Raw genomic sequence first — 12,000 nt, forward strand, 5'->3', positions numbered from 1 at the left:
GAGGTCAGAGTCCTGCTCCAGAGGAGAGAACCCAGCTCTGAGGGCAAGGTTGCAGGCATCATCACGCGGAGGCGCCGGGACCAGAAGCTTGCCAGAAGGGGAAGCCCCCGAAGGAAGTGGTTTGGAGGGACAAGGGTGCTTAGCCTGGAAACCATAAAGTCTCTTGAAAGACAAAATCTTCTTTCTGGCGCTTTCCTCTCCACCACCCTGATGAGCAGCCTGGATGGAGCCATGCGGTCCCTGGAAATAGTTACCCAAAGCAGTGTGATTTTTGTGGTTAGGACTTCAGTGCAGGACGCGGGTGGGTCTGGATCGGGAGCCCTACCACCAGACAGCCAGCCTGAACTGTGCCTTTGTTCCCATGGCTACAGGGGAAACAAGTGTTCAGTGGTCTACCCATCTTTCTCCTGCATAGACAGCTGTTTAAAGATTCCAGCGTCGGGCGCCTGGGTGGCTCAGTGGGTTAAGCCGCTGCCTTCGGCTCAGGTCATGATCTCAGGGTCTTGGGATCGAGTCCCGCATAGCGCTCTCTGCTCAGCAGGGAGCCTGTTCCCTCTCTCTCTCTCTGCCTGCCTCTCCATCTACTTGTGATTTCTCTCTGTCAAATAAATAAATAAAATCTTTAAAAAAAAAAAAAAAGATTCCAGCGTGAGTTCTCATAAAAAATAAACTGTAAAACACACAAATAGATATGGATATGGATATAGATTTTGTGTTGTCAAGAAAGTCAGTTTTGTGGGTGGGAGGTTGGGGGAACCTGGTGGGTGGGTATCAAGGAGGGCACATATTGCATGGAGCACTGGGTGTGGTGCATAAACAATGAATTCTGGAACACTGAAAAGAAATTAAATAAATGAATGAATGAATGAATAAATAAATAAATAATGAATGAATAAATAAATAAATAAATAATAATAATAATAATAAATTAATAGGGGCGCCTGGGTGGCTCAGTGGATTAAGCCGCTGCCTTCGGCTCAGGTCATGACCTCAGTGTCCTGGGATCGAGCCCCCCATCGGGCTCTTTGCTCAGCGGGAGCCTGCTTCTCTCTCTCTCTCTCTGCCTGACTCTCTGCCGACTTGTGATCTCTCTGTCAAATAAATAAATAAAATCTTTAAAAATAATAATAATAATAATAATAAATTAATAAAAGAAAGGCGGTTTTGCTTCGCAAGCTCCAAAATCAGGAGGAAAAGCTAAGTATTAATGAAGGGTTGGTTCTGCTTTTCCCTGGTGTTTTGTGTTGGGTGGGTGTGGCTAGGAGCTTTCCAGTTCCAGGGAGCTTTTGTAGATAAGAGAGAAAGAACTTCACTGTTTGTTCTTTCATTAACGCTGATTTTGAAAAAAAAAAAAAATTTCATTGATATTAAGAAAAGTTTTGTAAATCTAGTTGTTAATTATTGAAACACTGAGGACCAGCTGATTCCATTCTCTTTGGCTTTTAGTTAAAAAGAAGTCTGTTATGTTCCCCAAAAACAAACAAAAACAAAAAGTAGTCTCCGTAATAGTTTAATATATGTTATTGGGGCATATAGTTAATTTGGAAATAAATATTAAGTCCTAGGTACACGTAGAGGAGATTTATGAAATTGAAGAAATGTATACAATTTATTTGCCTTCCTCCCTAATCATAAAACTAAAATATGTTGGTGCACGAAGAGTATTTCAATGAAGAAATCAAATAATCTGAGCCTATTGTTTTCATCTGTGCATAGCGTATACTGCCCATTATTGGACTTATGAGCCAAACAACCTAGATATTCAAATTTAAAACATGACTCTTCTGACTCACCTTGTTGCTTGACTCTAAATCCTATTGCCTAATGATTGCCTCATTGGGATTACATGAATCATCCCCTCTCCTCTGTGTGTTGACTAACTAGAAGTAGACCTCCCAGTGTCTCCTGAGAGGTTTGTTTCCTTTTTTCTGTGGTCAACATTACCAGGACGCCTGAATAGAATGATCATGCCCCCGGCACTAGAGGTTGTCCTGAGCCAGGAAGCTGAATGAGGCAGAGCACAGCTTCCTTCAGTCCATTCGTTATTGAAGGAACATCAACTCTGTGTGATGCCCAGGGTCGTGGTCGCTGGCCTTTGAGACTTTCCAAGCTGGCAGAGGAGTATAAAATGCAAGAGTACAGTGGAATCAAGTGGGCCAAGGTAGGAAGGTTCTGATAAGGAAACTCAGAACTTTCGGTGTTAATCCAGGTTCCTCTTGAGCTGACATTTGGAGACTGACCTCAAACAAAATACTCTCCCAGTTTTGAATAAAAAATCCTAGGGCAGCCTGGTTTTCCCTTTTGACATAAAAGTAGATATGTAGCATTAAAAGCAAGCAAACAAACAAACAAACAAGAACAGCACTGTGAGCCTATCCCCAAGAGCTACCTCAAAGTTTCCGAACTCAAGGGTCCAGTTTACACCATCCGAATCTTTCATGATCCCCCACGTTTTCCTTTGTAAGCACAGTTTAGTGTGTTAATGGATAGATCCCACTAACACCATTACATGGGGAAGAAAATGAACCCTTGGTCTCCTTGCTCAGTGTCCTCCCTGTCAACATTGTAAGACTGTTGCTCACGGAGCATCCTGTTTGGGGACAAAGGGAGGTGGAGGGAAGGGAAAGGAAGGGTCAGAGAAGGACGATGACGAAGGTCTAGTTCAGAGATGCTTCAGTGGTTGAGAAAAAGGTGGACGCTTGCCTGCTTCCTACACCCTCTGCAGATGCTGTTTGTGAGCATGAAAGGCTGAGTCATCTTGCAAGGTGAGATGACGCAGGTCTTTCTTCTGTCTCCGTTCCGTAGTTTCTATTAACGCCAGATGTACACCGGAGAAGTTCTGGACACATTAAAATGCTTTGGGATTGCATTTGATTCACGCACAATGAATGAATTTATGATAGACTTTGGGGGAAATTGAAAAAAAAAAAAAAGAAAGTCAGTTGAAGCAAGAGCTACCTAAGCCACTTGAGCAAGATGTTTAGGACAGGATTGTATGGGTCTGACCTGTCAGAGACTCCTACGAGCTGTACCCACCCTTCTCTTTCTTTACCACACCCAGTGGCACACAGAGACTTAATTTTTACTTTAATGTATGGCTTGTCAGAGTTATTTACAAAATTTAAAAATCACAAGAGAATGTTTTTTAAAAATTCAGATGTGTTTGAATAGGCAAAATAAGGAATTTAGAATTGAATTGTTCATGAATTTAGAATTGAAGAGTGTGTGTCTCTCTGTGTGTCTGTGTGCGCGTATGTGTGCGCGCGCATGCCTACAAACTCATTTTTTGCAATTTGTGATCAATTTTTGAGCAGGAAGGATCCTGATAACATTAAGAAATTTGAACTTTTGGAATTTGAAAATTTAAAATATTGAAATGAGCTCCGTGCTCAGCGGAGAGCCTGCTTCTCTCTCTCTGCAACCGCCCCCCACCAGCTCAAGCTCTCTCTCACCCTCCCTCAAGTAAGTGAATAAAATCTTGAAAGGAAGGAAGGAAGGAAAGAAAGAAAGTAATATTTCTACCAAACACACTTATTTTTCCTTGAGCATTCTTAGGAGAAATTTCTAAAACAGAAACCTAAAATCATGGTTGCTTCCGTTTAGCTCCTGAACACGAGAATCCTGAGTGGAAAAGCATTGCATCGCATGGCCACCTGAGAAATCATAAAACCAGTTTTCACAGGAGTTTCTGAGAAAGCCGAAACTCTCTCTCCTACAAAACTCAAGTTTTATCCAGAATCAAATGAAGAAATTTTATAAAAGATCTTGAACTTAAAAAATTAATTACATTGTGTTCTGTCCTCTATTCTCCACCTCTCCCCTAATAAATAAATATTGTACCATAAAAACTAGTAGTTATTTCTTGCGGTGAATATGATTCATGTCCACAGTGGTCCCTTGCAAAATCTCCTCATTTGATACCTCCTACTTCTCATGTCTGCCTGAGGCTGCGGTTGAGAAATTATTATCATCCTTATCCCTGAACTTCAGATCCACGTCTGGTGTCCCCCTGGCCACTAATGTAAATGTGTAACATTGCTGTCTGAAAATGACAAGTCCCTCTCATCTGGCAATTTTTAATTCTTCATGCAATGTAAGATATCCCTTCCAAAATGTTTCTTTCAATGGATGCCTGCAAACTTCTTTTTCTGGTGTCTGTATCTGATAAATCAAAATCTACATATTTATACATATATGTCTGTATACTTATGTATAGATCTTATATATCTACATATATATGTAGATGTATTCCTTTTTTTTTTTTTAAGAGAGAGAGAGAAAGGCTGAGCTGGGTGGAAGGGGCAGAAGGAGAGGGAGAGAGAGAATCTCAAGCAGCTTCCACGCTCTGAGCTCATGACCTGAACTGAAATCAAGAGACGGCTACTTAACCGGCTGAGCCACTCGGGTCCCCCCGTCCATTTTAATTTTCAGTCCTCCTCCTCCTCCTCCTCCTTCCTTTTCTTTTTAAAAGATTTTATTTATTTATTTATTTGACACAGAGAGAGAGAGAGAGTGTGTGTGAGAGCACAGGCACAAGCAGGGGAAGAAGAAGGCAGAGGCAGAGGGAGAAGCAGGCTCCCTTCTGAGCAAGGAGCCCAATGTAGGGCTTGATCCCAGGACCCTCGGATCATGACTTAAGCCAAAGTCAGATGCTTAACTGACTGAGCCACCCAAGCACCCACGATTTTCTACTGAAACTCTATTGAGCATCGACTGTTTTCATTTTACCTACCAAATTGAGATTCTACAAATAGAACACTTACTTAATAGTCATTCTTTTATTTTTTTTAAATTACTTTTTATTAACATATATTGTATTATTTGCCCCAGGGACACAGGTCTGTGAATCATCAGACTTACACATTTCACAGCACTCACCATAGCACATACCCTCCCTAATGTTCAAAATCCAACCACCCTATCCCTACCCCTCCACCCCCAGCAGCCCTCATTTTGTTTCATGCGATTAAGAGTCTCTTATGGTTTTTCTCCCTCCTGATCCCATCTTGTTTCATTTTTCCCTTCCCTAACCCCCACAACCTCCCGCCCTGCCTCTCAAATTCCTCATATCACAGAGATCATATGATAATTGTCTTTCTCTGATTGACTTATTTCACTCAGCATCATACCCTCTAATTTCATCCACGTCATTGCAAATGGCAAGATTTCATTTCTTGTGATGACTGCATAGTATTCCATTGTACATATGTACCACATCTTCTTTATCCATTCATCTGCTGATGGACATCTAGGCTCTTTCCATAGTTTGGCTATTATGGACATTGCTGCTATAAACATTGGGGTGCATGTGCCCTTTCTGATCACTACATTCGTATCTTTAGGGTAAAAACCAGTAGTGTGATTGCTGGGTCATAAGGTAGCTCTATTTTCAACTTTTTGAGGAAACTCCATGCTGTTTTCCAGAATGGTTGCACCAGCTTGCATTCCCACCAACAGTGTAGGAGGGTTCCCCTTTCTCCGCATCCTTGCCAACACCTGTCATTTCCTGACTTGTAAATTTTAGCCATTCTGACTGGTGTGAGGTGGTATCTCATTGCGGTTTTGATTTGTATTTCCCTGATGCCGAGTGATGCGGAGCAATTTTGTGTGTGTCTGTTGGCTATCTGGATGTCATATCTTGGCAGAAATGTCTGTTCGTGTCGTCTGCCCATTTCTTGTTTGGATTATTTGTTCTTTGGGTATTGAGTTTGATAAGCTCTTTATAGATTTTTGATACTGGCCCTTTATCTGATATGTCATTTGTGAATATCTTCTCCCATTCTGTCAGTTGTCTCTTGGTTTTGTTGACTGTCTCCTCTGCCGTGCAAAAGCTTTTGATCTTGATGAAGTCCCAATAGTTCATTTTTGCCCTTGCTTCCCTTGCCTTTGGCAATGTTTTCTTTCTTTAAAGTTTTTCTTTCCTTAAAATTTTGGGAGGTAGTTTCTTCTAAGAGACCAGAATACACCCAAAATCAAGTGGATGGCTCTGTTCTATTCACCACTCATATATATATATATATATATGTATATACATATATACACACACACACACATATATATATATATTAGACATTAAATATATATACATTTTTTAATTTTTATTTTCTCCCTACTTCTCCCCCCAGTTTTGGGTCTCTTCTGATTTGGTTAGCATATGTTTTTCTGGTGTATTTGCCACCCTTTTAGTATTTTATTCTCTTATTAATCTATTCTTATGACAAAGTGGAAAAACTCACCACACTCACAAAAATGAACAAGAGGCAGTACTGACGTCTAGAGACCTAATCAATACAGACATTGGTAATATGTCAGGACTAGAGTTGAGAATGATGATTATCAAGGTGTTAGCTGGGCTTGAAAAGGCATGGAATATATTAGAGAATCCCTTTCTGGAGAAATAAAAGAACTAAAATCTAACCAAGCTGAAATTTTAAAAGCTATTAATGAGGTGTAATAAAAAAAAATGGAGGCTCTTACTGCTAGGATAAATGAAGCAGAAGAGAGAATTAGTGATACAGAAGATCAAATGATGGAGAATAAAGAATCTGAGCAAAAGAGAGACAAACAACTACTGGACTACAAGGGGAGAATTTGAGATATAATTGATACCATAAGATGAAACAATATTAGAATAATTGGGATCCCAGAAGAAGAAGAAAGAGAAAGAGGGGGGCAGAAGGTATATTGAAGCAAATTATAATAGAGAATTTTCCTCATATGGCAAAGGGAACAAGCATCAAAATCCAGGAGGCAAAGAGAACACCTCTCAAAATGAATAAAAATAGGTCCACACCCTGTCATCTAATAGTAAAACTTACAAGTCTTAGTAACAAAGAGAAAATCCTGAAAGCAGCTTGGGACAATAGGTTTGTAAAATATAATCGTAGGAATATCAGATTGGCAGCAGACTTAACCACAGAGATCTGGCAGACCAGAAAGGACTGGCATGATATATTCAGAGCACTAAATGATAAAAATATGCAGTTAAGAATACTATATCCAGCTAGGCTGTCATTGAAAATAGAAGGAGAGATAAAAAGCTTCCAGGGCATGTAAACACTAAACCAGCCCTGCAGGGAATATTGAAAGGGGTCCTCTAAGCAAAGAGTCTATTACTCTAAAAGTAATAGACCAGAAAGGAACAGAGACAATATGCAGTAGCAGTCACTTTGCAGGCAATACAATGGCACTAAATTAATATCTTTCAATAGTTACCTGAATGTAATTGGGATAAATGCCCCAATCAAAAGACACAGGGTGTCAGAATAGATAAAATAACAAGACCCATCAATGTGCTATCTATGAGAAACTCATTTTAGACCCAAAGACAACTCAAGATTTAAAATGAGGGAGTAGAAAACAATTTACCATGCTAATGGACATCAAAATAAAGCTGGGGTGGCAATCCTTATGTCAGATCAATTAGATTTTAAGCCAGACTATATAGGAGATGAGAAAGGACACTACATCATACTTAAAGGGTCTGTCAAACAAGAAGATCTAACAATTTTAAATATCTATGCCCCTAACATTGAAGCAGCCAATTATATATCTGTCAAATAAATAAATAAATAAATAAAATCTTAAAAGAAAATGAAAAGTCAATTTATCAACACATATTTAATGAAATAATGTGTTTTTTAAAAAAAGATTTTATGCATTTTGTTTGACAGAGATCACAAGCAGGCAGAGAGGCAGGCGGAGAGAGAGAGAGAGAGAGAGAGAGAGAAGGAAGCAGGCTCCCTGCTGAGCAGAAATCCCGATGTGGGGCTCGATCCCAAGACCCTGGGATCATGACCTGAGCCAAAGACAGAGGCTTTAACCCACTGGCCACCCAGGCACCCGAAGTAATGGTGTTTTACTGAAAGAAAACAATGAACTAGATATATTCAAACTGTTAATTAGTTGTCTTAATGAAACATTCAATTTAATAGAGTTTCATCCAGTTCAATACTTTAAAAAACAAACAAACAAACAAACAAATAAAAAACCAAAAGCCCACTGTTTTAACAAATTTTTTCACTGCATATTTACTGCTACACATAATGGTCATGAAACCTTGAAAGTGTCTATGCATTAAGGAAGAAAAACTAGAAAACTCTCCCCACTGTCCCCATGGAAACTCAGAGTAAACTTGTCATTCCTAGGTCTTTAGGTATGAAAGAAAAAAACTCTCACAAGAAATAAAAAATTCAAGTTTACTCTATGTATAGATTTGGAATGTCCTGCATGGTCCAAGAAAACCCACTCTTCTCCCTCTACCCCAAGTCAAAAAGTGAATTTAAAAACTTATCCCCATTGGTGGTACCACTCAGCAGCCTGGTAAAAACAAAAATCTAAAACAAATAAACAAATAATCTCCTTTGAAGGGTGCTCCAAATCCAGGGGTAGAAAAAAAGAAACCCCACTGAAGATAAACTCAAGTTTTGAAAGTTACAGAACAAAGGAGAACACAATTCACTCTTTGTGAAAGTTACCAGATTCAATAAAGAGTAGGTATTGAGCTTATAGCCCTATAAAATACATATTTTTAAAAGAATTCAAGAGATAGGGGCACCTGGGTGGCTCAGTGGGTTAAAGCCTCTGCCTTCGGCTCAGGTCATGATCTCAGGGTCCTGGAATTGAGTCCCAGATTGGGCTCTCTGCTCAGGGGGGAGCCTGCTTCCTCCTTTCTCTCTGCCTGCCTCTCTGCCTACTTGTGATCTCTGTCAGCCAAATAAATAATAAAATCTTTTTTAAAAAAAGAATTTAAGAGATAAAGAACAGAGTATAGAAAAATGAGCTACTCTAAAAAGCAGGTTTCAAAAAGTAGAACTCCTAAAACTAAAAACGGAAAAATATAGTTGTAACTTAAAAATTTAATTTCTAAGTGGGGAATTCGTGACTTGAAATGCAGAAACATCACAGAATGTGAGTCTCAAGGAGTTTAGGATAGGAGAAATATGAAAGAAAGTCTAAGAGACATGGAAAAAAGAAGGAAAATGTCCAGTGTGTAATAGGAATTTCCTATTATGAACAGTGAACACATAGCACTATTTCAAAACAGAAGGCTGAGAACTTTCTTGAATTAGTGAAAAATATGAATGTTCAGGAAAAAGAATTATAGAACACCTAAAAGAAAAAGAAAATATTAAGATAGCCAGAGATTTTTAAAAGTTACTCTGAATGGGAACATTGCTTGCAATGACAATAGACTTCAGCAGAACTCATCAAGTTTAGAGTCAATGGAGCAGAAGTTTTAAAACTATTACTTTAGGGGTACCTGCTGCCTCAATCAGTAGAGTATACAACTTTTTTAAAAAATTTAATTTAATTTAATATTTTTATCAGTGTTCCAAAATTCATTGTTTATGCACCACACCCAAAAAACCAAAAGCCCAGTGCTCCATGCAATCTGTGCCTTCCTTAATACCAAAGGCTCACCAAACCCCCGATCCCCTCCCTTCCAAAACCCTCAGTTTGTTTCTCAGAGTCCACAGTCTCTCATTTAATCTTGGGATTTTGAGTTCAAGCACTGGGCATAGAGATAACTTAAAAAAAAAAAAAAAAAACTTTACTTTGTGGGGTACCTGGGTGACTCAGCCAGTTAAGCACCTGACTCTTGATTTTGGCCTGCATTGTGCTCTATGCTCAGCATGGAGTCTCTTTGGCATTCTCTCTCTCCCTCTGTCTTCCCCCTTCCCCCTCCCCGCAGCAGTTCACTCTCTCTTTCTCTAAAATAAATTTTAAAAATAAATAAAAATCTTTAAAAACCCCCCACAAAACTGTTAACTTAGGGTTCCATCTTCAACTAAATGATCATTCAATTGGAAGGGTAAAATAAAGCAGAGAAAATTTACCACAGAACCTTGTTGAAAGAGCTAAAGATTTACTCCAGGAAGAGGCAATTTGAATGGACAAGGAAGAAAGAAGGAGAAAGAGGGTTGTGGGTGAATGGGAAGGAGTACACAGGTTTCTGACCTTGTGCCTCATTTCTTCCATCTCTCTCCCATTCCAGAGGGTTCTGCTTCCCCTCCTAGTCTTAAAGTACGTTGCCCTCTCTCATATTCTTCCCATCTAATGGAATTTTCTTGTAATTTTTACCTTCTTTCCTGAGGTACCAGGGGGCTTACTGTGAATGACAGTAGGGTTCTAGAGAAGATAATCAATAAGAAAAAAAAAAAAAAAACGTGTTTACTGTTCTCAAAATGTTACCCGTACAGTGTTTATATTAATCTTGTTGGATTATCATTGATATGGAAATATGTCCCCAAGAGTTCCATCCTCCAACGTGAAAGCTCTGTGTGATAACAGGTAACATTTGTCTTCTTAACTCTTAGCAGCAGGCTCATTTTCATTGTGGTTTTAGGCTTGTCCCAAGCAAACAAGCCAACATATGCTCATTGTCTTGTCAAAAAGTTTTTCATTGGACATAGAGCTTGTGTATTAGAGATGTTCCCATGGTGTAATTGGCATTATTGTGAAAGGCAAGCTTCCCCAAGAATCAACACAACTCTGTCTAGCGTGATTTCTGGGTGCAGGGTTTGTATTGGCATTTAAATCCATGGGCAGGTCAACCTCCAGGTCCTTCCTGTTCAATCATGAACACATGTTCAAACACTAATAAAGTTATTCCATGGATAGAGAGCAACTTTGACCCTTTAAGTATTGAGCAGCTCTCACTGGATGGTTCTTTTGAATTCATTCAAAATATTTTAGAAAACTTCATCTTGTGACTCTATGCTTTCATTAAGCAGGAAAGGACATAGATCAAAACCTAAACGACATTTAAGATTCTGCAGTTTCACAGTGTATGTTTTGTCCCTTGCCTTTTCCTTTTTTAAGTCACCTTTGTTTTCATACAGTGGGTGGGGAATTGGCAATTCAACTTTACCCACAGTGAGTAATAAAATGCTTATGTCAGTGCACAGAACTGGAAACATCCAGATAAGCCTTAGAAGGTAAGTTACCCAAGTGACAATACATTAGTGTTTCTGAAGAAGCTTTGCCCACTTTTCACTTTGAAGCATAGATTTTCTGGTCTGGTTTGATAAAGCACATCCATTGAGATAAATGTCATGGTTCCTATCTTACAAAAGGGAAAACAATTAGGCACAGAGAAATTAGGGGCAGGAATAGCATGAGTAATCCAAAAGATCCTGGGCCATGATTTCTTTTTCCAGGGACCCTGCTTAGGTAGTAGATGAGGTTGTATAGACAGAAGACTGACTCACAAAGGGTCTCCAGTGATATGAGGGGAAACTTGAACTTAACTCTGAGAGGATTACAGGAGGATGGTAAGGGCTATTTTCTTTCCTTTTTTCTTTTTAACTAAAGAATTTTGTCTTCATAAACCTGACACTGGTCATTATTTAAAGCAAAACTGGGCAAAAAACTCTGGAGGCTGGAAAACAAATTGAGTAGTGTCAACTGACTTAGCAGAACCAAAGAAGGTGAACTCTGAGAGCTAGCTAGGGGAGGCCAGGAAGCGCAGTGGTTCACACTGCAGGAAGGCTACAATTGGAGGTGATGGGTACCCATAGGGTGAAAATAACGTTAAAATAAGATTGGTTGAAAGTCAAGGTAAGAAGAAGAAGAAAACTAAGAAGCAATTATTAACTCCAGGGGAAAAAAACAAATTATTCCAGGAAAGTAATAATCATAGCTTAGCAGTGAATTATATTTACATCATAATGCAAACATAGAATATTGACCTAACAAAGTTATGTGTGTAGTTAAAAGGGGAGCAGCTTACAAGATCTAAATATTCATCTTCCATAGTAGAAAACCGGGAGATAATGTCTAAAACTGAAAATTAAGGATTACACACAAGCATGAATGGGGGAAGAAATATATACATAAATGCTAAAAGAAACAACTAAAAAGGGTTTAAAATGGCTGCTTCTGCGGAGTGAAAAAAATTGGAAATATATGTGAGAAGATGAGACTCCTGTTTTCATAGTACACCTTGTCGAACCTTGAGTTTTATTGCTATGATACATGTAAGTTAGATAGGAAGTT

This window comes from Mustela lutreola, chromosome 1, assembly GCF_030435805.1.
Source record: "Mustela lutreola isolate mMusLut2 chromosome 1, mMusLut2.pri, whole genome shotgun sequence".
NCBI classification, from domain to species: Eukaryota; Metazoa; Chordata; class Mammalia; order Carnivora; family Mustelidae; genus Mustela; species Mustela lutreola.